General features: G+C 36.0%; 1 protein-coding gene across 13 annotated transcripts in view; it reads right to left on the bottom strand.

The window, feature by feature from the left end:
• SOX6 (SRY-box transcription factor 6) overlaps positions 1-26,775 on the bottom strand; it is a 386,542-nt gene that overhangs the window by 320,605 nt on the left and 39,162 nt on the right. For 12 of the 13 annotated variants that reach the window (XM_075427559.1, XM_075427555.1, XM_075427560.1 and 9 more), the window contains one exon: positions 8,612-8,682. The gene's annotated coding sequence lies outside the window, so the exon portion shown is untranslated. Of the gene's footprint in view, positions 1-8,611; positions 8,683-24,315; positions 24,425-26,775 lie in introns of all 13 variants that reach the window. The other variant, XM_075427551.1, reaches the window with a different exon arrangement.

Below are 26,775 nucleotides of genomic sequence, written 5' to 3'. Positions count from 1 at the left end.
TGTATCAATTCAGTTTAAAAAAATTTCAGGAATAGAAAAAGTATTATGTTTTGTTTCAATAATTATATAATTATTCAAGTAAATTGGCTGGTGAAGGGGATGTATATAAGTTATCTAATGTACAAATTTAAGAATCTGCAATAAGATTACACAGGTCTTGCAGCTGTTTTGAGGATTACAGCTGTTTTGAGGATTACAGCTGTTTTGAGGATTACAGCAAAAAGATAATAGAATATGCATGGTTATGTCACCCTCACCATTGTCTAAAAGTTACAGTTATGTCCACAAAAACATCTTTACGAACAAGAGATTAAAAAACAAGTAACTACTTTTCTGTAAAGTTGTACACAGACATCGTAGAAATAGCCACTTCCTAGCTGTGATTGTCTAGCACTGGGGCTGTGAAGGATCAGAAATGCAGCTTGTTCATTCCTTGATCATATTTAAACACCTGGAGATTTAAGACCATACTGCATTTCCGTACTGAATCAGAAGAATCTTGGAGTGGGCAGCAACCTACACCTGCTATTTCAGAGGCAAGTGAATACACCTGAATTCACACCAAACAAATCTTTGGGAAAAAAATTCTTTCAAACTTCTTAGAAACACAGGTATACTATCAGGCTTTAATGAACACAATAAGGAAGTATAAGGACCATTTGCTAGAGTAGAATGCGACCTTAATCAATTAAAAAAAGGCCAATAACCTAGCAATGACAAAAACTTGTCCAAGCAAGATAGGATAAGAGAGTTCTAATAAATAACTGCTCTTTATTGGGTATGAGGGGGGGGGGAATCCAATACAGTTGTAGAGGAAATGGCTTTTCAAAAATTTTTATTAAAATCTGCATCGTGATTTGGAGGAGGAAGTGTTCCATAAAATTAAGACTTTCTAACTGTACTTCAAAAATACTGGGTTTAGATGCAGCAAAGTGACATGAAACCTAGTGTTAACAAATAGAACATTAGAAAGAATAATTACAGCTATTTAATTTCACTGATGGATTTTATACAAACTACAATCACTTGGTAAAAATGAAACAATGAAATAAAATGTCAGTAGTACAAACAAACAAACCCTGAAGACATAAAAAGAAAAGAGAAAATACCACATCTTTAAATAAATCGATAGTGCATGTTCTATTAAGATAGGGCGCTCAAGTCTAAAAAATACCTCGGAAATACAGAAGAAATAAAAGTGAGTTCAATGAACTTCACGGAGCTGTTTAATAAACCAGGTACATTCTGGAACATTTTTATTTGTCTCTGAAATGTATAGGGGTGCCTACTTTCCACTGATGGATTGGCTAATCATGAGCCTGATTTGATGTTCATAAAAGTTCTTTTGCTGAAAAGAATCAAGGAGTGTTGTCACACACTCCAAAGTTAACCTCATCTCTGCTTCCTTGTGCTTGCTGTAGGAGCACCTCTAAAGTTATAGAGAGTTAGTTACAAAGTTTGAGTAAAATTTTTACTTCATTTTCATCATGCTAAGCTTGTCTTCAGATTCCTGCACTTTACTCTGATCACTTCAGCAGATCTAACTGTAGTTCAGTGTTCTATCAGTGACCAGGCAATTCTTTGAAAAAAATAATTATATATTGAATACTAAAGCATTTGATTAGAAAATAGATACTAAATCAGTAAGAATTCCATACACACAGCCAGTTTGCTAGCTAGTCATCCATCTTCACACTGGTACCCTACAGTACTTTAGATCTACTGCAGGACCATGTGTCCCAGGCAGACCTTCATTCCTGCCAATTTCCAGATGAAGATCGTCTCCCTTTCTATGCCAAACTTTTCCTTTTATACTGAAAATACGAACTTTGAATGAAGTCTTACATTTTGTGAACTGTTTCATTGGGGAAGGCAGAAGTGAGAGGTGAAACTTCAAAAACTCATGTAACCTGCTTTGTTTTAGCATCGGAGAGTTGGATTAATTATTCCCTGGGGCTTTTTGGCTCCTACAGGGACCATCTTTCAGACTAACTTTCAAAGCCAGGATTATACAGTAATCTGTAATAAACCCATAAAGATAATACAGTATTTACACAATAAAGTCTAGTCTTTGAGTATTTTATGATGAATCCATCACACACGTGTATTAAGAACAGAAGCTGCTCCCAGTTAGTTTAAACTGATTTTGTTCAGTATCTTGTTAATATAAATACCCCAAAATATCAATTCATAATCACTGTGCATGAACTTAAACTATTAAAAGTAAAAATGATCATTTTCATATTATTTATATTTTATTTATTAATGAAAGCACTGCCAAGCAGAAAATAAAATTATAACGGAAAATGAGTTTAAAATATCGACTGATTTTTAAAATTCAGTTTTGTACTCTATCTTATCTTTACTATCTTAAAGTAACATTTTTAACGGAAGTTTCACTTTGATCAGCTCTTTTTTAATTAACTTTGGAAACGTGAGTGTTTTACAGTACAGTCTTTATCATTTTTTTTTATTTAGCTATTAACACTTACGTTTTACCTTCAACCAACTATTATCAGATTTCTATTGAGTCAGGCTTCAGTATAGACCGAAGACCTTGATACATCTAGCAAGCAGTTAACCTCTTACCCCACGCTCTCTTGTAACTGTGATTATGATGAATGAGTGGTTAGTTCTAAGCAATTCTGTTTTATGTCAATAAATGAATCAAACAGCCACTGGTATATGTGCATTAGGAAGACCGAGAGAAAATGAAGATGTCTTTGGCCACTTTATAACCTTCACTATTTTAAGTAATATGATTTTAAGATAATGCTGACATCAACTATTAGCATTGTTCATCCATACTATAGAAGTCCTTTGTGTAATTTACGTAGTATGAGAAATACTGTACATAATTTACTACTTGCAGCGTGGCTTAAAGAAAATTCTCTTGACAGCGTTTCGAAGATCCTGCATTGTAGATATTAAGTGACCTGAGGCTTTGGTTTTGTCCGTATTTCTAAAAATATTTTGGCTCTGCAAATGTCAGTCACTTGCAGAAAACATATAGGATTCTGCCCGGGCACAGACTTCTACAAATACTTTGCTTCAATGTTCTTAACTCAGCTTCTTGGCACAAACATTTCCTAACAGATTCCCCTCTCTCAAGCATTGTATGCAACTTCAACAGCATATAGAATTGTTTGGCTAAGGATTTCCATTTCATTGCTTAGGACATTTGCAAAGAATTTTTTAGACAGTAGATGGATCTAGTGCATTACACAGGTCTCATCCAGCACATAGACAGAGTAGCAGTGGAGCAAGGAGGTCCTCACGTATTTAGAGCACAACAATCCTTTGAAAAAGCATTTCTAGCAGCAGCTTCATTAAATGGTTCATCTTAATCAAAAAGCAAGCAAAGACCACATACGTGGCCACCATCTTTGTGCAGTGTGTCAGAAACTGGCTGGATAGCAGCCACACCCTCCGTGGTGTCCTCGGTTTAGTAAGTGCTAAAGAATCTAACAGCATGAAACACTTTGGGTTTGTATGAATGAAAACTGTTATTTTGTATAGTTTCTCTTGTGGCATACATTTCATTCCTCATAAAAATTGAAAAACATATCTGTGCCACATTAAATATCAAAATCCTAGAAGTAGTTTAAGTGCACTATTCGCTTATTGTAAGAAAAATTGGCTGAAATGAATACAATGCATATTGCTTCCACAACATGAGCATTCTGTGTATCTATTAATTGATTTACCTGCTACCAAGGAACAGTCTACACAGTCAATAGAGAAGCAGCCAAAATAATGTCTGCTGCACTCAGAAGGTAAATGGGAATGCAGACAGGAACATGCTTCTGTGCCAGCATCGTGCAACAGACACTCCTTCTATTAGAACTAGAAGTCCCTAGGTGACTTCACACAATCACACAGCTTTAAAAAAATTCACACGGGGGAGTCCATCAGACATCCCAGCTGGAAACACAGGGCGGGGAGAGAGAACTTAAGATATGAAAAAACAAACAGAACTTTCTGTAGTTTTGATTGGACTTCTGTCCTGTTCTCAGCAGATGAATGTCCCAGCCACCTTTCCCTCTCCTTCAGTCTTTTTTCCACACCTTCCTCTCTTCAAGCACAACTACAAAGCTCCAGACGGATGCAACTATGCTTCTATTAGAACCACACTGGCAAATGTGCTTGGGCATTTATGCACCAGGTATTACTCAAGTGTAAAGAAATGCCCTTTCCCCTCCCATTTTGTTTCTACTCAACTGATTCTCTCTCAAGTACATCTAAAATATGTGTATTTACAGAAGCTTTCTCAGACAAGAAAACTCTTCAAGGCAGGTGCCTTGCTTTTGTATTTATTTATACCTCACATTATATACCGGAACTTCGTTTCTTACCTGAAAATTTGCGTGCTACTGTAGTGCAAGTGTTTCATAAAAACAGTAAGATAGTGTTCCACTAGAATCAAATTTTACATTCACCATTTATAAAATAATCCCAGGAAAACAGAGCTTTAAATTGCTGAAGGGCTACTTCGTGGTGCAATCACATGATTTTACACTGGTATGTCACAAATGTTAGCAGGAAAGCAGGCAGAAGAGGATAAAGACCTCTGATACCTCCAGCATATGCATGCCAAAAAAAGTATGTATGTTGCAGGAAATAGAGCTTCTAGTAAGGTATCGCGTTGCTTTCTTGATAAAAATTTTGAAAGAATCAGCTTTTTATAGAAAGACGTAAGTGATAAGCTGATAAACACCTCCTTGACTAAAATGCTCATGAACAATTACATCTTTTGAAGAGAAAAATGGAGACCAACTTTTTAAGAATTGAGTTCACTATATTGCTTTTCTAGAAAGTATACACACTATATTTTCCCCAATAAATTAACTGTAATTCAGTAGAACATAAGATGTTATCAGTTAAACACGTAAATGTAAATAGTACCAAAGCCACATATGTCTAAACTTGCTCCAAATAAGCTGTACCTTCTTTGACTTTATCATGTAAATATTCACTACTTAATAGTTTTCTCCTCTTAAACAAGCCAGTACAAATGCAAAGCACAAATCTAGTTGGTAAGATGCTCCATGGTGTAAACACACCCTCTAAGTTTTAAATAGAACCATTCCAAATTAAACCAAAAAAGTATAAAAATTGCCTTAAAAATAAGATTGCAGAAAAAATATCAAATACTGAGTTTGATGCAAACTCCCTGATGATGTGCTAATCGGAATACGTCTTCGAAAAGATTTTTACCTACTCACTGTACCACTTTTGTTGTGTTATAATGTGTGTGCTTGCATGTGTCACTGAAGTCTTTCTATTTTTGTTTTTAAACCTTCTTTGAAAAAACCTGCTGCTTGTGGTTTTAAAGCAATTTGATTTTAGTCTCAGATCCAATGATATTATTTTCACCACATTTTCAACATAAGCTTTTCACTGAACAGCTGTTCTCGCAAGACACTGAAGTTTCACAGGCTTTAACACCATTCATTTCAGGGTTTTTTTTCCCCTTGCATCAGTGTTTTCACTTTGTAGTTCAGTCACTATAAAACACTTACATAGAAACTGAACTGCTAGTAAAAAGGTATTTCTAATTGGTGGTGTACAAGCAAAATTTGTTTTAAATGCTGTGTTATTAGACAACATTTATTTTGCCATTTGTAACTTTAAATAACTATTGCATTTTACTACTGGACAAACCTACTTGAGAAGAACAATTAAGTAAATTAAACCATGTTAAGACCACATTCTTGAAAAAAAGTAACCTTTGGTTAGGACAATTACTCTGTGGGCATAACACAAAAGCTGAAATGTCATTTTTTCCATTAAATTTACACTTTTGTATGAATCATCAATCCTGTTTTCTCCTGAACAAAACTAGCCAAATATGAGAAAAAAAAAAAACCCAAAGTTGTCTGAACCGGATGATCCAAGTAATTACACGTTACAGCAGAATGCATCTATGACAAAACTTTCAAAAATTTGAGGAAAATGTTATTATAGCCCCTGGTTGAAATAGTTCTGGTATAGATCTATAGCAGTATTTAACTGATCTTGCTGTATTCCCATATAAGAAAATATGCACACTTCCAAAGATCAATCTTCCTAGCACTGATCTACACTCCTTCCCTTTGCAGTATAGATCAAACACGCTACAAAAACATGCCCAAATGCTATAGCATAACATAAAAAAGGTATACACTTCTCATTAGCATTTTTAAAATGCTGCTTAGAATTGAATCTTCTCAAAACTCTTCATATATGCAAAGTTTTTTTCTCCCACACCAACCTCCTAAAGCTCGCATCTTATCTGGTATCATTTACTTAGGGCCTGTTTGTTCAGCCTCAGGTCCTGATCCTGATTTCATCAGCTTGCTTGGTCACCTCGCATGAAATCAAGCCTTTAAATTGAAAGACACAGGAGGTAACAACCCATCCTGTTTGTCTATAGAGCACAGTGAAAATCTATGACGATGTACATATTACTGTTAATAAACAGTAAGAGTCTGTTATCTGCTGAAGCAATGTATACTACCTACAGAATATTTGCAAGTTCGGAGAGGTACAATAGAGACGACTGAAGAAGATCTAAACCTGTGTTACTATAGGATGTACACTCCAATCCTGTTCTCTGTATGTGAGAAACATCAGGCTGAATCAATGAGTTGTACATCCTACATTCTATTTTCAGTTTATGTGAACTCCAGATTTGCAAATGTTCCTCAATATTATATAGTGCTAAATACTCAAATAAGGCCTTTAATCAGAGAACAACAGCAGTCAGGCATAGTGTTATCTTCTCCAGATATTCATGTCAATGTGATTGAACTCTGAGTTGCAGAGAATACCTGTAAAAGACTAGACTGTGGTTCATTTTGTACAGTCATTTTGTATAGTCATTTATTCGGCGTCATTAGTAAGGCTGCTGAACCATGTTCCAGCTCTCATGTCACAATATTGTAAGGTGTCTCAACTGTACTAACAACTTTTTCTGCAAAAAAAACAGTGAACAGTTGTGTGATAACAACTGACCTTTCTTCTCATTAAAGTTTAAGTACTTGCTTGACCTAAACACAAACATTGTTTTCAAAGCACTTTTTCAATCAATTTTGTTTACCACAGCTTTTTGTTGTTGTTGGTCAAGAAAAGCAGGACTCAGATCAGGAGTCCACAACATAAATACTAAAGCCCTTTATATGGTCGTAATACTACATGAACATGAATTAAACAACACTTACAGGTTCTCATCCAATTAGCCTGGTACGCATAAAGAAGTTCACAATGAATCTACCATTGTATTTACTCCATTGCTTTGATTGGAAAATATGCTCCATATTGAGGTATAAAGACGTACTGTTTGTATTGACTGATATATAGCTACTTCCATTTATAGATGAGAAAAATGAGGCAATGAAAGCCTAAATGATTGCTTGAAAAAAGCATGCAGTGGTAAAGCCAGGAACAGTTACAACAACCCAATTCAGCAACCACTTCACATTGCCTTTTCAGAATGTTTCAATGGTAATACTTTTTAAAAATTGTTTATTTTATTTTATAAGAATATTTTTTTTAAATATGACCAACAATGCTCATTAAAAAGATGCTGACCTGTAAATGAAGGAAACTGCAAATATAATAGTGAAGCCATATATGAAAATAAATATTTGTAAACGGGAAGGGTTAGTACAAATTGAACACATTTCCATATTGAGAGAAGAACCAGCCGTACTTTTCCCTGATGAATGTAGTTTTGTGAACATCTTTTTCCACAAATGATTGAATAAATATTTATTCATAAACTACATTTGTGACTTAAGAGAACAAGCTGCATAGACTGATTTCATTTATACTACATCATAAAAGAGGTATTGCAATAATTTATGTCATGCCAAGTCTACGTCTCATTAGATTTTCCTTATTATACTTGACTAAAGCTGAAGACTATTCAAAACAGCAATTCTGAAAGCTTTCTATTTGTTGCGTAAATAACTATCTACCTCTCAGATCCTCTCCTCTAACTGTCCCTTTCTCAAAGCATTTATGCATAGGCCTAGCCCCATTTGCTTTATTTGAACTTGGGGATACACTGAAAAATATTCTTTGGCTATGGACTAAAGGACTACAATCTCAGTCATTTTGCTGCAACCATAAAGGTCAGCTTTCTCCAGGGTATACAAAAACACATGCCCAGTTCAGCAGATACTGGTTGTCCTAGTGTTTCCTCAATAAACCCATGTTGCATTTTCTCTAAAAGTTCTGTCAGTCTTGAATCACAGCCCCAATTCATTTCTAGAAATAATTTTCATCACAACAGCAAGATGCACTGCTATCATTAGCAAGTATCATAACTAATGTGGTACTGTAAGCAACACTGTTCTCTCATTTTTATTATGAAAACCAAAGAAAGCTTGAAATAACAGGAATATTCACTGTTAATTCAAGCATCTATAGCCCCTTGATTAACTGAAGCATAAATTGGCAGCAAAACAACTACAAAAACTTTCTAAGTAGTTAGGTGCATTTCTTTATGAAAGAACATTCTAAAACTGGGATATGGCAGAGACATTTTAAAAAAGCTTCCATTCTTCATGTTAAAAGAGTATTAGAAAAATGCACGTAACAGGAAAATTAGTCAATAAATACTTACAAATACACAAGAAAATCAGCCCCAGCTCCCAGAAATCACTGGTAAGTTGCTTTTGAATTCATGAAACTGACCTGAAAATGTAAAAGGAAAAAAAGTTGAAACAAAAAAAAGCCCAGAAGTGACAAATGTTACCTTTTGTCTTATTATAGAATAGTTATGATTTTTAACTATGAACTAAATAAAACAGCACACAAGACTGTTGTCACTATTTCAGCCAAGTAATTTACACAGAATTTGTTTCCAGGAAGCCAATATCAAGAGAAAAAATTATTTCATTGTTCTGCATCTCACACCATAGCAACCCAGTCCATTACAGCTTCTAAGAACTGTCATAAATGCAAGCATGGTTACCTTTTAATAAGGAAAATAGCTGTGAGGGGATTTTTTGGCTGACTGGGGTTTTTTGCTTGTTTTCAGGTGTTACAGAACATTCTCTACTTTTTAAAATTATTTTGTTAGTGGCATTTTGCAGCTCAACTGGTGTAAAGTAATATTGTTTAGGTGCATTTAGCTGGAACCCATCTAAGACAAAAATCACACAGAAAGACAGACTAACGATTCTGTTCTCCTACAGTCTAGATCCCAGTTAGAAGCTTAGTCTAAGTACAATGGGTTCACTATAAGGCATGATTAAATCCAACATTCTTTTTCCTGCATACGCCTCAGTTCTAGTTGGAAAGGTAACAGATGCAACTCAAACCCACAGAGCTCGCCTTATAAAATTCTTTAACTAGCACAATGACTCACTTTATGCCTCTAAATACCCATGGTTTCCTCTCTCCAGAACCCCCATGCATTAGAAGGTAGTTCAGTAGTTTATTTTTATTGTTTGGTCTACATACAGCACATTTTTAGTTCTTATGAAAACAAAGAAACTTTGTTGCACAGCCCTTGTTTTCCTTCCAAAATGTGAGGATGGATATGGGTAACATTAAACTGAAAATAGTAAAGGAGCCTGGGCAACTAGTTTAGGTCAAAACTTTTTTGTTCTCTGGGAGCTATCTGATTAATTTGCAGTTCATAAAACAGTGGGTGCAAGCTCAGTTTAGAAACATGTAACTATATTTAAGATGAAATCATCATTTTTGTTAGCCTTCAGTAATCTTTAAGAAACACCTTCCCACAACATTTCTGTATCCTAAAGTGCACCAGCCAGTACTGCACAGTGCCTAGAGACGAGGAGAGAATACCAAACTTATCTTGATGTAGAATATCCTCCTTATTTCATACACCCACCCTGAAGTGCATATTATTCATTCCAACCAAGCTCTCCCCCATCCTGAAAGTACACATTTAATTGTGTCTTCTCTCCTGTAATACCAACAGAGTGTCAACAAATCTCATTTGCTGTATCAATGCAGTGTTATTATATATTTTAAAAGCAAGTCTGAATCTCATTATCAGCTGATTTATGCCATTAGTGTGCTTTGGAGCCACCAATTAAACAAGGACAGTGGTTCATAAGGTCACAGCTAATTAATCTGAAAGAGTATAAATACACTTTAATGCACACCACCTCATGTAGCGAATTTAGGAACAAAGCACCAAACCTTTATTCTGGGCAAGCAATTAGGGGAAAAGGTTAAATACACAATATCTTAAATTTAGCTTTAGCACTCTGTTAATCTATCAGGAAAAAGGTTCCGTTTCACAAAAAATCCTGCAGAACAATATGTATATGAAGCCTTGATTCTTACAGCAACAGTGCAAATGAGGGAGAAGGCAGAACAGAGCAAACCATACCAGAGTGATCCTGAGCAAATTAAGGCCTGTTGCTCGGATAGCACCTCAGAAATGGGAATCAGCAGCAGGTTTATCTACTAGGTAGCTGGTCAAGGTGGAAAAAACAAAACCAAAAAACCAACCCCAAACAGCCCAGTCTATTCAAAATGGACTAATCTGAGCTAGACTGTTGTATTTAGTATATCATACAAAACAGACTTTTCCTTCAACCACATTCCCTTAGTAAATTTAATAAAATAGCGTAATGAAATAGTCTACAAACACAACCAGAGTATAAGTCAAATGGTGAAAACAATCCAGTTGATCAGAAACAGTTATTCACAATGAAAATTCAAGTATGAGGTACTTGGGGTTTATATGGCAGAGAATTATACCTGTTTTTTACCGCTTTTACTCATTTTACCCTGCACAGTTCCTGGCTCAAAGATAGATGACATAGCTAACACACACACATACACAAAGCAAAAGCAAACCTTGTGACCTATATAGATTTAAGTAGTTGCTAACTACTTTTTTTTTCTCTTTTACTCTTGTAGTTTCACATCACTTTTTTTCTTTTTAGCTTTCCAGGTAATTTTTCTTAAACCGAAAAAAAACCTGTTTTCTTATCCATGTAGAAACCCCTTTGTCCATCAAATTTAATAAAATATTTCTATCAGGTATACCCTATACAAACCATGTAATTAAATATAAATTCATTACATAAATAAAATAGACCAAGGACTAATACTACACAGGTCAGTAGTTGTTCCATGTAGATTTTTATACCTGTCTCTATTATCAATAAAAGACTTGCATCATGTTTTTAAAAGCATATGGGAGGCCAGCTCTTACGGATGTTGAGAAGAAAGACCTAACCCTTTCAGAAGTCTAGCCCTTATTCTATTAGCTTAAACCACTTACACTTTCACTTCAGTTGTCTCAAGTTGAACTCCCGGTGACTACACAGTGACTAGTTGTTTCAGAAACATACAAAAGAACAAAGTTTTCTTTAAAGTATTCTGCTGATTTAATTGGTACATGTCTTACCAGAAACTTCGCTCGGATATTTTGCAGTCAAAATGCTCTCAAAACGTTCTCAATACCTGCAATTTCTTCAGATATTTCAAATACTTGTTTGGAAAGTTGCTAGCATCCTTATAAAAGACTGGCTCTCCCAGTCCCACTATGAAAGGGGAAAAATAAAGCTGTAAGAGCAACCTAGGCTCTGATTTCAGGTACCTTTACCGAAAGATGTTTCACACTTAAATCAGCACATAGCATGAACCAAATGAAAAAGGTTATGTTTTCTTTTTCCTGTACTATAGCTGACTTTATGTCCTACAACTCTCTTCAAATGCCAAAACTTTTGACAGCGGAAGAAAAAGACAGTGTAAAGACCTAAATCTGTGCATCAGTGACTGCAGTGCTCTGGTACTAATCAGCATTTCAAGCTACACGCTGAAGCATGGCTGTAACGCAGGGGAACTGAGACAAAAGCAGATGCAATATAGCAGATCTATATGAACTTCCTGGCTATACTTCTGCAACACTTGCTGTTGAAAACACCCAGAGGTAACACACCATAGACTCCCAAGTCTTGGAAAGCAGAATAAAAAACCCAAACAACATAAGCCGCCAACACCATAACAACAAAAGACAGGGATTTACAAAAGGACCTAAGGGTTCAGGCAACAACCTTTCAATGAAAATAGCCAAGGTTGATTATCTCCTTATTTGCCTCAAAAGTTCCATTTTAGAAAGCCATAAAAAGGTTACTTTTTAAATGAAAAGTTTTGCTCAAAAGCAAACATCACAGCAGTTTTCATGGCTTTCACTGTTTGCTTGTTTGGGTTGTTTTTTTCAAAAAGGAAAAGGTGTCCTAATGTCAGGTAACATGAAATAAGATCAAAGTCATTTCCGCAAACACCAAAAGTCATCACAGGCCTGGCTGAAAAGAAGCGTTAATAAAGTTAATCATCTCTCATTGACTTGATTAAGAATAATGTACAGCCATCCAACAATTTCACAGAATCATTCAAAATAAGTCACTTTTCAAGAAGCTAAGCTTTTGCTTGTCTTGCAAACACACAATGACACCAGAAGAATGCTGGACATAAAACGGATTATGTACATCACTAAAGGACTGCAGGACCTCATATGCCCTAAGTGCTGTGAACAAAAGAAAATTCCATAAATTGCCACTTCTAACATAGTCCCCTCTTTGTCCAAACACTGTCAGCTCTAATAATTCCAAGATATTTTAGTTTTCAGAACACAAGACTTCACACTTTTAGAAAGCAGAAAAAAACCCCTCATTTTATAAAATCTTTAATTAAAATATTCAGATTCTTCTAAGATAGAGCCTCTACAGGTAGTCTGTATTTTCTGTGCACAGTCATGAGAGAGCATGAAGGAAGCCTGCAAGTAAAAAATGGAAGCAGTTATTTAGTAAAAAGCATGGCATCATGTTATAGCATTTGAGAATGTGGCCTATCATTGTGGGCTGCTGGGACTAAAATATGTACCATTCAACTGTCAAAAAACTATTTTCAGAATTACAACATGATGTGAAATGAGAAAAAGGAATAATACATAAATGAAGCTATACATTTAGGGCCTGAATCACAAATCATTTTCACCCCTGAAATGTGCGAAATTTCACAATTAAAATAACATTAGTGACCTGTAAGACCCTAGCAGAATCACAAAAATGAAGAGTCAGTAGGCTAATTACGACGAGATCCTTTGAGTTGGATTTCTAAAAATTTTACTTAATTGAGGTAAAGGGCACAGTTTCAAGATGGCTTGACGAAGAATGCTTTACTTACACACAGAAAACTCTTCATACATGACCATTCTGAAACAGGAAAGTAACCACTATAGATGAGACTTTCTACAAAAGAGACAAAGATTCTACAAAATCTTCCCTTTGTGTCACTTCTTTTCAATGGCCCAGGACTGTATTCTACTGCCTTTGCTGGCTTGTTTCTTAAACTCTTTACTCTTATTGGCTCCATGCATTAGCTAAAGACAAACAAACAAACAAAAAAAACCCAACAAAACCAAGACAACCAAAATTTTGTTTCCCTAATGCTTTTCATTTTAGAATAGTCCCTCTGCAATTATCCTCCTTTGGATTCTAGTGCTCTGTAACAGAGATTGCAGTCAAATAATCCATCAAAGGAAGAATCAGAGCATGCCACCAGTTATGTAAGTGGTCATTTTAAAACATGTGTTGCATCACAGTGAGGTAAGAACACCACCACAGTTCATACAGGGCATCCAAAGCTCTGTACTCAGTCACTGCATTTGCTATAGATTGGCTCATCCTTCAGCAGAAGAGTTTCTTCATGCTTCTTAGTTCCTTATTCACAAAAAGGAGCTACTATTTCTTCCTTCTGTAACAGTGATGCTTTACAGTTGTACATACCAGAAGCTGTGATGTCGTTATTACAAAAACAAGGCTCACAAAAACACCTAAAATAGGATTCATCTCCACAGAGTTTTGCAGGGAGATGTGAGCTCACTCTGCCCACACTCGGAGATGACTGGCCACAAGCCCACTCTAATCCAGTTTAGCTATGGTTAGCACTTACGTAAACTTCCAGTTTAGAGCAACCTCACATCTGCCTACAAAAAGCATGTCGACATACACATACAATAGATGGTGTTTCTGTAAACTACCTCTTAAAAAAAGGAACGCCATAAGCATCACCACTCAACAGTTGTTCCCTTGTCTCTCCCCAAAGGGTATCACTTGGTAGTACCACATGATCTGGCAGCATTATATTATATAACTGACTATAAGAGCTCCTTATGATCTCTTCTGTACAGGCACCTGCATTTGCAAAATCGCATTATATCTTCAAGAGGCAGCTCATGAAGGTTTCTCTGCTGTGTGCCTGCATATCTATAAAGCATCCAATCACTACAGGACCTGAGCACAGAATACAAAATTAAGGCCTTTTGGTTGTATCACTTCATAGCATAGCATCAGGTTAAGACTAAAAAGGATTTTGATGAAAAAAGTACTGCACATGTCCAACAACTAATTTAAATGTATTATTATACCTGCCACTAAAATTACACTTGAAAACACCAAAACCATCTAACTCACTGTGCAGATGAAAGAAATACCTAAATATGTATTTATTCTTTCATATAAAAGGAAAGGGGCTAGCACTCCAGATCTGATAAGCTCTGTACTCATACTTTCAAGCAGATAAGAACCACAATACCTACACCATGCCACTTGGAAGGCTGAAGAGAGAGAAGGAACTCCAGTTATAGCTCACGGGTTAGAGGCAGCAAAAGCCTCCTCAGTGGCCTGCGGTAGACTGGTAAGTGCTGCCGCCTCCTTGCTCCCACATCAAGGGACTCGGATTTCCCAGCAGTTCCTGCACCAGCCCACTGTCACTCACATGATGTAGCTATGACACAAAAATCACTTCTGAACTTCTTGTGAAGCCCCAAAAAATACAACTGGTGTTCAGAATACCAGAAACTCTTCCAGTATGTGGTACTGTTAGAAAGATATATATCAAATACAAAGAGAGTTTTACAGCAAATGCAAACTGCACTTGCAAAGTTACTTTCTACCCCTCGAGCAGCAGTGGTGTGCAGAGGACACAGCCTGGAAATGGCATCCAGGGTCACTCTTCAGACACACATTTGTCACATAACCATGAGTCCTGGTTTTGGCTGGGACAGAATTAATTTTCATTCCACTAGCTGCTGTGTTTTGGATTCAGTACGAGAAGAATGTTGATAACACTGATGTTTTCAGCTGTTGCTATGAAATTAAGGACTTTTTCCAGTTTCTCACATTCAGCTAATGAGCAGGTGTGCAGGAGCTGGGAAGGAGCACAGCCAGACACACAGCGAAGCTGGCCCGTGGAAATATTCCATACCATGGACGTCATGCTCGATTTATGAATGGAGGGTGATAGCAGGCTATTGCCTTTTTGGTTTTCCATGAGTCCAAATCCTGTATTGTCTGGGAGTTCAAACTTTTTTTGGGAAATCTGGGATTTCAGGGTTCTGCGATCGCTGCTCAGGGACTGACTGAATCGGTCATAGGGTGGTGAGAAAAACTGTATTGTATAGGGTTTGTTTTGCATATTCATTATTATCAGTAGTAGTAATAGTGTTTACTTTGTTGTCTTATTAAACTGTCTTTATCTCAACCCATGAGTATCCTCTTTTGTCCATTTCTTCTCCACACCCCGTTGCCGGGGGGGAAGGGAAGCGGTGAGAGAGTGGCTATCTAGTGCTCAGTTGCCGGCTGCAGGGTTAAAATATGACACCATGAAAATCAACTGTGTGAAGACCAATATGACAGCTCTGGCATTGACCTGCATTAAAATATCTGGCAATTTTTTTCTCCTCTTTCTCTCGGTGCCTCAAATGTCCTTTCTCCATTTGGAATGATAGCTTTTTAATCTCTTTCTATGCGTGTACAGGGACTTGCAACTATAACAGAATCTCAGGGCGCTACTGTTAAACAATCTCACAAGGGTTATCTGCATGCAATTTTAATACAAAATAATAACAATGTTTTTGTTTACTATATAATATTATCATTAGGTAATAATTGTATTACACAAGAACACCACCACACATACCAGGAGCTGTTAGCCTACCACACTAATGTATTTTTTCTTGACATATTGTATTAAAATTATATCCGGAGTTTTTAGTTCCCTTTATCTTTTGAATACGTAACATGTCAGGTTCCCTGCTCCTTCATATTCAGACCAATGTTTAAATGAATTTTACTGAAGAATTGGCTCACTTTGTTTAATAGAGGGTATGTTCTTTCAGCTCAGTCATATGACTGAAAAGGACACTATAAAAAGTATAAAATGTTATTCAAACTGTAATTTAGCATGCAGTGAAGTCTCTTTAATGAGCTTCGTGAGCTCTGGATTGGACTAAATTGAAATTCTATTATGTAACTATGGAATCACATTGATTTGTGATTCAAACTAGCTATCTATATTTACAGGTACATATACATTTTATCCTGCTTTTTGAATATATTTTTATATTTTATCTACAATTGCTGACTTCCTCTGAGCAAATAAATAGCCTTTTTGGAAAGAAAAATAAAAACAAATTCTATGACTGTACTTTCCTTGCTAGACAAAGCATCAAGAATTATGTAGAGTTGTGAACAGTTAAATAGCACAGAATCACAGAATCACAGAATAGTAGGGGTTGGAAGGGACCTCTGTGGGTCATCTAGTCCAACCCCCCCGCCGAAGCAGGGTCACCTACAGCAGGCTGCACAGGACCTTGTCCAGGCGGGTCTTGAATATCTCCAGAGAAGGAGACTCCACAACCTCCCTGGGCAGCCTGTTCCAGTGCTCCGTCACCCTCAGAGAGAAGAAGTTCCTCCTCATGTTCAGACGGAACTTCCTGTGCCTCAGTTTGTGCCCATTACCCCTTGTCCTGTCACTGGGCACCACTGAAAAGAGCTTGGCCCCATCCTCCTGACACCCACCCTTCAGATATTTGTAGGCATTTATAAGCACGAGAGGCTTTGAGTCCTTCTGCGTCACTGCTCAAAGCCTGAAGCTGCTGTACACAGACCACAGAAAGGAGTTAGGACACATGTTCGTCAGGTTCTTTTACTGGCCTTTGACTTGAATACCCTAGTAAATTGTACTTGTGCTACCTTTACCAGGTGCAAATTCCTTGGCACAATTTTGATAGTGTAATACCTACATATGCACAGGCAAGGCTTAGAATAGTAACAAGAAACCTCTTAAACAGGAAAGTAGAGCCCTCAAGCAAAGAGATACATACAGGGTGGGGAATGTTAATTGTGAAAGCCCAGTTCTACCATTCTTTCCAAGAGCTACAAATGGAAATGTCTAGCTGCTATTTTAGAGATATCAACAATAATACTTGTGCATGGAAACACATTACCATATTTAAAATTCCAGCTTAAATATACCATATAGCACTTGGATTTGAAAATTTGAGATTCAACCTGTCACAACCACAGTGCACTTACATAACAAAAAAAAAAAAAAAACACACAACACACAAACAGAGATTGATTGTTGCAATTGAAACAAAAATAGAAGAAGAAGATGCAACAATGTACCCTTACCTTCAGAATTTAATGTAAGGAGATTCTGAGCCAAATGGCCAGGAACTATGTCAGTTGTACACAAATTCCTGACAAATTAATTTTGTAATATTACAATACAAGTGTGCTAGTAATTCCCACTGAAACTAGTGTTAATCCAGACAAAATATTGGGGTTCTGTATTGGACAGTATCACATTACTGAAGCTCAGATTTTCAAAGCTAGTTAACTAGGACATAAAAAATAATTAGAAGACCTTAAGAATGTCTGCCTTCAGGTCTACTTCCCCGGATTCCCTGAGGGACAAAGCCTCCTTATTACATATCTTGGGTTTGTTTTTTTTTTTTTTTCTTAAACCCTGAAACATAATAATTATAGCTTAAGTCTTTTTTTTTTTTTTTAAATGGTCCCATGTACTAACTTCCCCTCTCAGCTCCGGTTTTTTAAATTCATTTCTGCTAACACTATAACCAGAGAAAAGGTGCTCCAATTTAATTTCACTTTAGAAGAATCACAAGTAAATAAAACTTTCTTCAAGGATCCATTCAGTCAATTACAATCCCATCTTACATGGCATCCTCTGTCAGGAAATGATTCCCTAAGTATGCGGCACAGAGCACTACCAGCAAGGATATGGTTTTGTATTCTGCCCAAAGCATCACTCTATTTGTGATTTTCTACAATAATCAGTCTTAAAGACAATTAAAACTCACCTGCTGGACAAATAAATCACATGAAAAAAAATGAACCACATTACCTCACCAAGCCCTCAAAATAAAAACCCCGCTTCCTTTCAGTCTCTCCTAAAGCATGACTACTTCATTAGTTAAATGCAAGCAAAAAATTATGCTTAATTAAGGAAAGAGTACACCTTGAACCAGAAATTTTCCTTCAATGGTAAAGCTATCAGTTTGATAAGAATTCAAGCTTTGGAGACGTAACCAGGTGAAGCCCTAGTTGCTTCTGATTATCACCTGTGACATCTCTGTTCAAATCACAAGATTTTGACAATATCTGTTCTTGTTGCCTATCATCTAAAGATTTTGATTTCCTATTTTTTATGCAACATTCACCTCTGCAATGTATTTTGAAACCAGAACTGAAATATGTTCACCATAGACATAAATCCTTGCAGGCAATACTGCCCATCAAATCAATGATACGACGACCCTTAACTCCAATTTATGGTAAGTCCAGTCATGGGTACTAACAGGCAAGCAGGTTAAAATGCTAAAGCACTACTTTCTATTAGTCCATACAGAGCAGTCTTATGTTCATAGTCTGGTTATTGTACCACGTATAGAGATCATGTATTAGCAAACTGCTGATCTTGGAGCCAGAGGTGCCCTGTACTTTAGGAGAGACTGTCCTAAGCTACAAATTTAAAGGCAAGTTTAAGGGAAGGGTTCTGTTTTTCACCTGCTGAAAATGATTCCTAGCCTTTTTAGGTAGTCATATAAAACCATATCTCCAGGCACTTACTAGCATTGCTCAACATCTATGAGCCTCAGGCTATCTGCACCTGCCCTCAGCATGATAATGACAGGCAGCAACGAAAAGCTGATGGCTAGAGGGGTGGGTACTAGGTGCTTTGTGTACAATATTTTAAAAATGTAAATGGAATACTGATTTTTTAAAAAAATAATTAAAAAAAAAATCACACACTCAAAAATCTGGATAGCAAACCTAAAAGTTTTACAAAATAAACTCATCAGCCTGACATGTCTCATTACAAGATCTTATCACTAGTTTAACCAAACAAAAGGAAACTAATGAGGAAAGAAAACTATACAGGGAATAACTTACATTTCTTTAAAAAGAAAGTTCTTTAGGAAGTGCTTCAAATATGTTTGTGCTAAATGAAGCAGCTATTGCTGTGGAATTTTAGGGTGTTGTTTTCTCCATTTTCTTTCTAACGAACACCAGAGTGAACATTCCAGCAACATCCATCAGAAATCACTAGAGCACAAGTTATAACTTCTCCCCAGCAACTATAAAGTATGTAGGTTGCTTTTTTTTTTTTTCAGTTTTCTCATTCCTCTCCTTTACTTTAACTAGACACATTTCACTTCTTTGAGCTAGAAATTTCTCTTTTTCCAGGTGACTCTGCCCTCTTTTTCTGGCATATGCATCATTTGGAATGCAGTGCAAAGTTAATTACTTACGTATAAGTAAACTTACAAGGAAACTTTCCGGGAAATCAAAGAAAAAGAAAAGGTTTAAGATCTTAGTCTATGCCATTCTCAAGAACCAAAATCACATTAATAGATCATATTTCCCACCTGACAAAGTTTTTAGTCCTTATTCTTAAGTGTTAGTTATAATTCCAGTGATCAAGTTTATAATTTCAGTTACATTATTGCTAAATACCCCTTGCTTCCAAATGACTTAATCCTTCCCTTTCTTTCCAACTAACGGCACTAGGGTGGCACTGCAAGTCACAGCTACATTCAAGATTCCACAGTTCTCAGTGCTGTGTAAATTGCCATAAAGGGTCTTAAAAGTACACAGTCCTAAGAGGACATGCATTTTGAAAGTATCAACAGACACATTGCTCGGTGTGAATAAATATGGTCCCTCAAAGAAATATATCAAACCCTGGGGACTCCCCTGATCTCACAGGAAGGTCTGGCTATTTCTGGAATGTAGGGTTAAAACCCAGCTGTACTTGATTCATCAGTTTAATGGATCTAGGATTCTGCACTTTATTCTGTCACCCCAGTGAGGTAATGAACGTCTTAGAAACTTTCAGAATGTTCCTGAATGGTCAATACCTGACAATTCACCACAAAATCAAACATTACTACTATTAATCACCACAAGATTACACCTATATAACATTTCCAGATATAATTTTAAAGTACCTTAGAAGAAAATAAACATTTCAAAATACTTCAGTTGGATGACATTTTTGTCTGTACAGAGTGCCAACATAAAGTTTGTAGAACTTTCAAGTAATAATACAAGGATCTAGGAGCGAGATCAAGCAACACACATTTCTGATACTGACACCCTGTACTGGGATCACTTGTGCAATTAAGCAACACCTTAATAGCAAGTCACCTTGAAAATCAGGGAATAAGATTCTAGGCAATAAGATCAAAGACAGCAGAATCCCAGTATAAGCCACGTAGAGCTTTACAAAAATCAGCAAAAAAACTATTAAAACATTTTAAAAGTTATCAGTATTAAAAAACACATTACTCTTAGAAGTCAGCTGAATCTTCTCTGTAAGCATGCTGACTCCGGTTTTAAGATTAACTAATCACAAGTTGCTTAAATACATGTACAAAAATTAAGACATAATTATATAAAAAAATTTACAAAGTGGCTCAATGCCAACAAGAGAGTCTCCCATCAATCATATATGATACTCTTCTTGATACCTCTCCCTACCTGGAGAAGCAGCTGTGCTCTACAGCAAGTCTGAACAATTTTCAGAACCTGGCTCCTGCAGACACATGAAGCGGGTCAAAAAATATAACCAATTAGGCCCTTCTGGTTTTGTTCATTGTTAAATGGCAACAGAAGAAGCAGGAGTCTCGTATTTTATAAAACTCCAATTTCGCCATATTTCACAGTTGCACCAGTCCAATCCTACAGAAGCCAAAGGACTTGCATGATACGTGATGGCTGTATTTGGCCTCATTATCTCATCTATGCCTCATCCAAGATGTATTTCAACAAGCTGACCCCATAATCACACTACAGTCAATGGTGAAACCTTCAATGACAAAAACGACTACAGTTTCAGACAAGGGTAATACTACTCTCGTGTAAAAGCTGGAAGCAAACACTAATATCACCAAGTTCTCTAACATCACTACGATTTACGAAACATGTTATACAAATGCAATGAAAAAAATTATACGCAGAACACTTCACTCAAATACATACAAAGTCCTCTGTGATTACAGCACACAAATTACTGCTATACTGTTATTACGGCTGGCTGGAAGGTATTAAAATTTAAAGTCAAAATTTAACATTGCAGAAGCAAATCAATCAACACTTCAAACTTGTGAGGACTTACTTTAGGAAATCAAGCAACATTGCAGGAGTTAGAAAATGTGCTGTGTGAAATGCTGTTTAATTTTTGAGTTTCTCTACTCTAAACATGGCCTGTCCAAATTTCTCCAACGTGAAAATCTTCTAAAAGAACAGACCACTCTTGAGCAACCTCATACTAGATGTAGACAATAAATATCATTATATACCTGAACGCAAAATGTAGGATATATTCATATTGCAAGAGAATTCTATATTAACAGCACACTGTGAAAATTGAGCATGCTAGGAAAGTATCAAGCTACTTGAACAAAAACAGTATTGTTCATAATACAGTTTTTCCACTTTGGAAATACAATTTGGCACCCTTTCTACTAGGCCCAAGTCTTCCGAATTTCAGATACTCCTACAGAGAAGCTAAGTGGGTTTTATTCAGTTACAGGCAAAGAAATATATGGTTCTTTCTTTGCTGTGTCTGAAAATAACTTTTCGACTCTGATAAGAAGTATGCTGCTAGAGAGGTTGGTAATTAAGCCTTTGGAGTTTGCCATTCATTAAAATTTGGTGATCCCACCCAAAGCACTTCATCATCAGAACCATCTGGTGTTCTTTCTGCACAATTACCAAAATACAGAACACATTTTGACTTGGCACTTGCATTTGGTAGACACTTTAGTCATTTTACAAGCAGCAAGACAGCATCTTGCCAAAGCACGGCCTTCAAAGGAAATTTCAACACACCAGAATTTGACTTCTATCCTAGGAAGTCCTACAAGAATAGAAAGGAGGAATGTCTTCACCTTCAGCTAATGTCCTCACCTTCACATATAAGAAATCTCTTACCAGTTTCGTTATTCTGTGTTTCCTCTATACATTGATGCTTCAGAGCATTATCTAACTGGTTAGGGGTAAAGTGAATTGCCTTCTTTTGAGACTCAGTTTCTTTTAAGATATCTGACTCTGAAATCAAACTAGTGATCCATCAGAAATTAAACTATTAGCAGTAAAAGGAGCTAAAGCTATTTCACAGTAATACTCTAAAGAAGAATAATATTGAGAATATTTCACATTAGAGTCTCCCACCACTTTTTTTTTCCCATGCCTGCGCACACAGTAATAATACGCGCACGTCTCTGAATGCAGGGAAGTCTGAAAAACAAAAGGGACAATACAAGAAAATGGACTACTCTTGAATGGTATTAGACTTCTTTTTGGCTCTTGGTTTTCAAGATCTACACAAAAGAAAATATGAGGAGAGCACTCAACATACTTCCAGGAGAATTAATAAGTCTCTCTTGCAGATTGTCTTTGATTCACTTATTTTACTCATGTCTGCCAGTAAAATTCATGGCAAAAGGCAAAAATTTCTATGTAGTAATAATGCTACACTCGGCTTTCTCAGGACAGTATGGATAGCACAAAAAAAAAAAAATAAATTCAGAGATCTCAACTGAAGTGATGACGAATAATTCTCAAACCTAAATATTTCAGTTACCTTTGGGAATTCTGAGGCTAGGTCTACACTTAAAGTTCCTCATCTACAAGCATCCCATATTTCAGGACACAAAATGATGCAAACCTGTTGAAACATATATTCTAAGGAATTTACTTTATATAGTACCCTAGGTGGAAAAAAATGCTTCTCTCAAAGACTTCTGCTTATTGAACATACATAGTATTAGTCTGATTGATGTCAAAATGGGCCAGCAGCTCTGAAATTAGTAAAAAATATATTAAGAAAGCAACAGGCAAATATTTTTTAAAATAGTGCAGCATAGAAAATATATCCCAAATGACAACTACAAGTTCCACAGCAAACAAATAAGCTGCTGCACTCCATACGGCATGGAAACCTTTAAAGTACCACAATAATATATAAACAAGAAAACACAGGTATTCAAATCAAAATGAGCTGACCAGGACATGGATTTGCACACACCAAATTTTTGAATCAGTATTTGGACTGATACAGTGAAAAAGTAACAGATTACATAATTGTAGACATGGACAACCAAACAAATTTTTACCAAAAAATTAGTAAGAAAGCTCTATAAGAAATTTGGTTGGAAATTAAACACGTTATTGTTGCAAGTAACTTTGCAAAGTTAGTCCCTCAACAAAACAACTTTCTGAAGAACAAATTCTAAGGAAATTAAAATAATAAGATGCAAAGAAAAGATGGATAAAATATGTAATCACGCAAAAATATATCTGCACCACAGTAAAAGGCAGTGGAAGTAATGAAATTGAGATATCACCAACAGTCCATTTGGTGAAGAGATCTAAGAGTGTATACGGCAATCTGAGGAATCACAAACATGTTCATCCTTATTAGACAAGCCATCAGATAGACAAAACATAACATATGAGGAAATAAACAAACATCTGACTACCAGAGTGTCATTCTCATTGGGTAACACTCCAAAAAGCATATATCTCATCTGTTGGTAAAAACAAACTGCACATTACATCCTTATTTTAACACAGAATCTCAGAGACTTCCTAACATCAGAGATTTAAATAAACAATATTTGGGTTTTTTTTATTTCCTGCAGGTTTTCCCCCCTTAATTTGATCATGGCTAACCATACTGCAGCAAGTCATTGTTATCAAAGTCAAATTGTTATCAAGTCATATTCTCATATTTCTTGAGCACCAGCGCGACATTCTCTACCAACAAGCCAAAAGAATGAAAGTATTTACTTTCGGGAAGGATAATCAGATTACTGTTACCTTACAAAAGCATTTGTTATTTCAACTACTGTCATCACAGTGACACGTAACAACGAGAATGTGATGTTAATGCACCATCCCCAAAAGGAAAAATTAAATTGAAATGCATAAAAATTAAAAGTGAAATCATGCAACTTACACCTTAGAATCTTGAGCAACTGCTATAACATCAGAAAAACTTTCACAGAGAAAGATGTTGATGATTTCAGGCCAGTGGAATTAGTATTTTGGTTTAAACTTCACGGAATCTAGAAAATGCCAAACACAATGGAGCAGATTCACTCATGCGTTACTTCAGGTTTCAACAGAACTCACCCTTCAAGTTAATCATATCCTAAGTATTAACATACTTTTATAGTAATATAATACACACAGTTTATGTTGTGATTTAAGAATTTAAAACTAATCATATGTAAAATTAGGCCATTCAAGAAACAACTGCCAAATAAGTCAGAATTAGAGCGGCATATGAACCATTAGAAGCTTGCACTTGCATCAGTGAACTGGAAAAGCTTGGTAAGCCAGCAAGGCTTAGGTACAGAAACTGACACTCCAGAATAGTCCACAATCCTCTCTTCTTTAAACAATTAAAACAATCCTGTCATTTAATGGCAAGGAACAGGGAAAAAGCAAAGAGGAAAAAGGAAGGAAAGGATAAGGAAATAAATCCTTAACAGTACAGACCAGAAGGATAATTTTTTTTCAGGATCTAGTCAAAAATTATTTCATTCTGTTTAATTCTGAATGCATCTGAAGTTCCTCCTTGTCTAATAATTAAGTGTAATACAAAATCACATAAGATAAGATAACATCTTTTCTAAACTGCAAATAAAAAAAGCTGAAGTCTGCCAATAACAAAATATATTTATCCTATCCTCATATGTGTTTCTCAACTTCCTGTATACTTAGGAAGCACTTCCATCACTGTCTGGCTGCAAAACATCTGTATTGAATTAAATATGCTATTTTTCACTAAACTTAATGTAGATATTTTCCTGGAATTTAGAACTGCAAGTCAGTCACATGACTAATTAATCTAGAATATCATCAATTGATCCATCTATGATCAGGTTACAGCCAGTCGTATTATCATGTTGCTTATGATCTGGCATCAGCAGTCTTTAGTTTATTTTTCTAGCTACTTAGCTGTCAGTTAGAATGAAATTTTCATCAGTTCTTTTGATGAACAGAGGATATAAAAGCTGAGCTATATCATCTATGACAGACTAACTGCTTTTGGGGGTATTATTTTTACAGACTACATAACTTCAAATTATAAAACATGTTTTTACAAACATGTACACATATATTTACACTCACACCTAGCCAGATACACACAAAATACTCCTGAATTGAGAGATATTCAAGAAAAATGAGAACGTGACTCTCTACCTTTCTTCAATTTTTAGAATCTTCAGCAAATCTATAAGGTCAGTCTTTTTTTTTTTACCCTCAATTTTTTTTTTCTCCCCTCTTTTTAAGAACAGAAATCCTGTCACACCAATATATTTTTGGCCAGACTACTGCATTCAGAACTGCCCTTTGACTTTTGGATACTGTTTTTAATATAGAATGAATACGACAGGATGAACAGAACTCTGTTCCTGTGAAAAGGTAGAAAACAATAAAGAGAAGCAGGGACACAGGGAATCCTCAATATGCAAAAGAAAAAGATAGTCAAGTCTTTCAAGGAGAAGAAAGCTGAAATAAGAATACATACAACTATACCAAACTGCAGTAGGTATTTAAAAGTATGTAAAGTAAATCTGCTCTTAAAGTAGCCACTCCTTTTATAAGACTCCATCTTGAAATGATCCTGATTTTCCTAAATATGTTGCCCAAAACTGGTTCTGCAGAATCTCAAATTGAACTATGAAAACAAAAGCACACACAACTAACTTTGCATTGAAAAAGTTGACATTTCATATGCTATGAGCTGCTGGAAATATACGAGACAAATTCCTTGAACTTGCACGCTAGGTAACAGGTATAAGGAACAATCAACCAACAGCAAATTAATTCAAGTATGCAAATTTAACATGGCTTTAAAAAGAGAAAAATATAACCCATTATAAAGAGAGCAAAAAAATATAACTGAACCTAAACAAAACAGCTGGGTTATGCAAGACACCAAAGAAATAGCAACAGTAGCACATTTGGCCTGTTTCAGGCCCTTAGCCAAGGTTTTCAACCTCTAAAAAAATGCATGGAAATTCACAAATCAGGCCGACATGAAATATGTCATTTCACAGATGCAGGTATATGAATACAATATCTAAATATCTGTTTAATTACAAAGGAGAGAGCAAAGGCTATTTAACAAATCAGACAAACTGAAATCTTATTGAACGGCCCTGTTACTGGAAATCTGGACTAGCCAGATGCTGCTGCATAAATCAATTAGCTGTTTGTGTATGCTACACAGTTTGAGTTGGTCTGGAGGAGTAACAGGGTTGGTAGGGCCACAGACCTGATTAGAGGCCCCCACTGAGGACCTACAGCTTTGGTAGCTAGCAAAGCCATACAACTTCTGTATGGGCTGCAAGAGACAGTTGAGACATATGCAGTACATCCTCTGATTCTGTTCTTGCCATGAATG

This window comes from Opisthocomus hoazin, chromosome 7, assembly GCF_030867145.1.
Source record: "Opisthocomus hoazin isolate bOpiHoa1 chromosome 7, bOpiHoa1.hap1, whole genome shotgun sequence".
Lineage (NCBI taxonomy): Eukaryota > Metazoa > Chordata > Aves > Opisthocomiformes > Opisthocomidae > Opisthocomus > Opisthocomus hoazin.
Note: the sequence above shows the minus strand (reverse complement) of the source record. Positions and strands in the feature narration are given on the sequence as shown.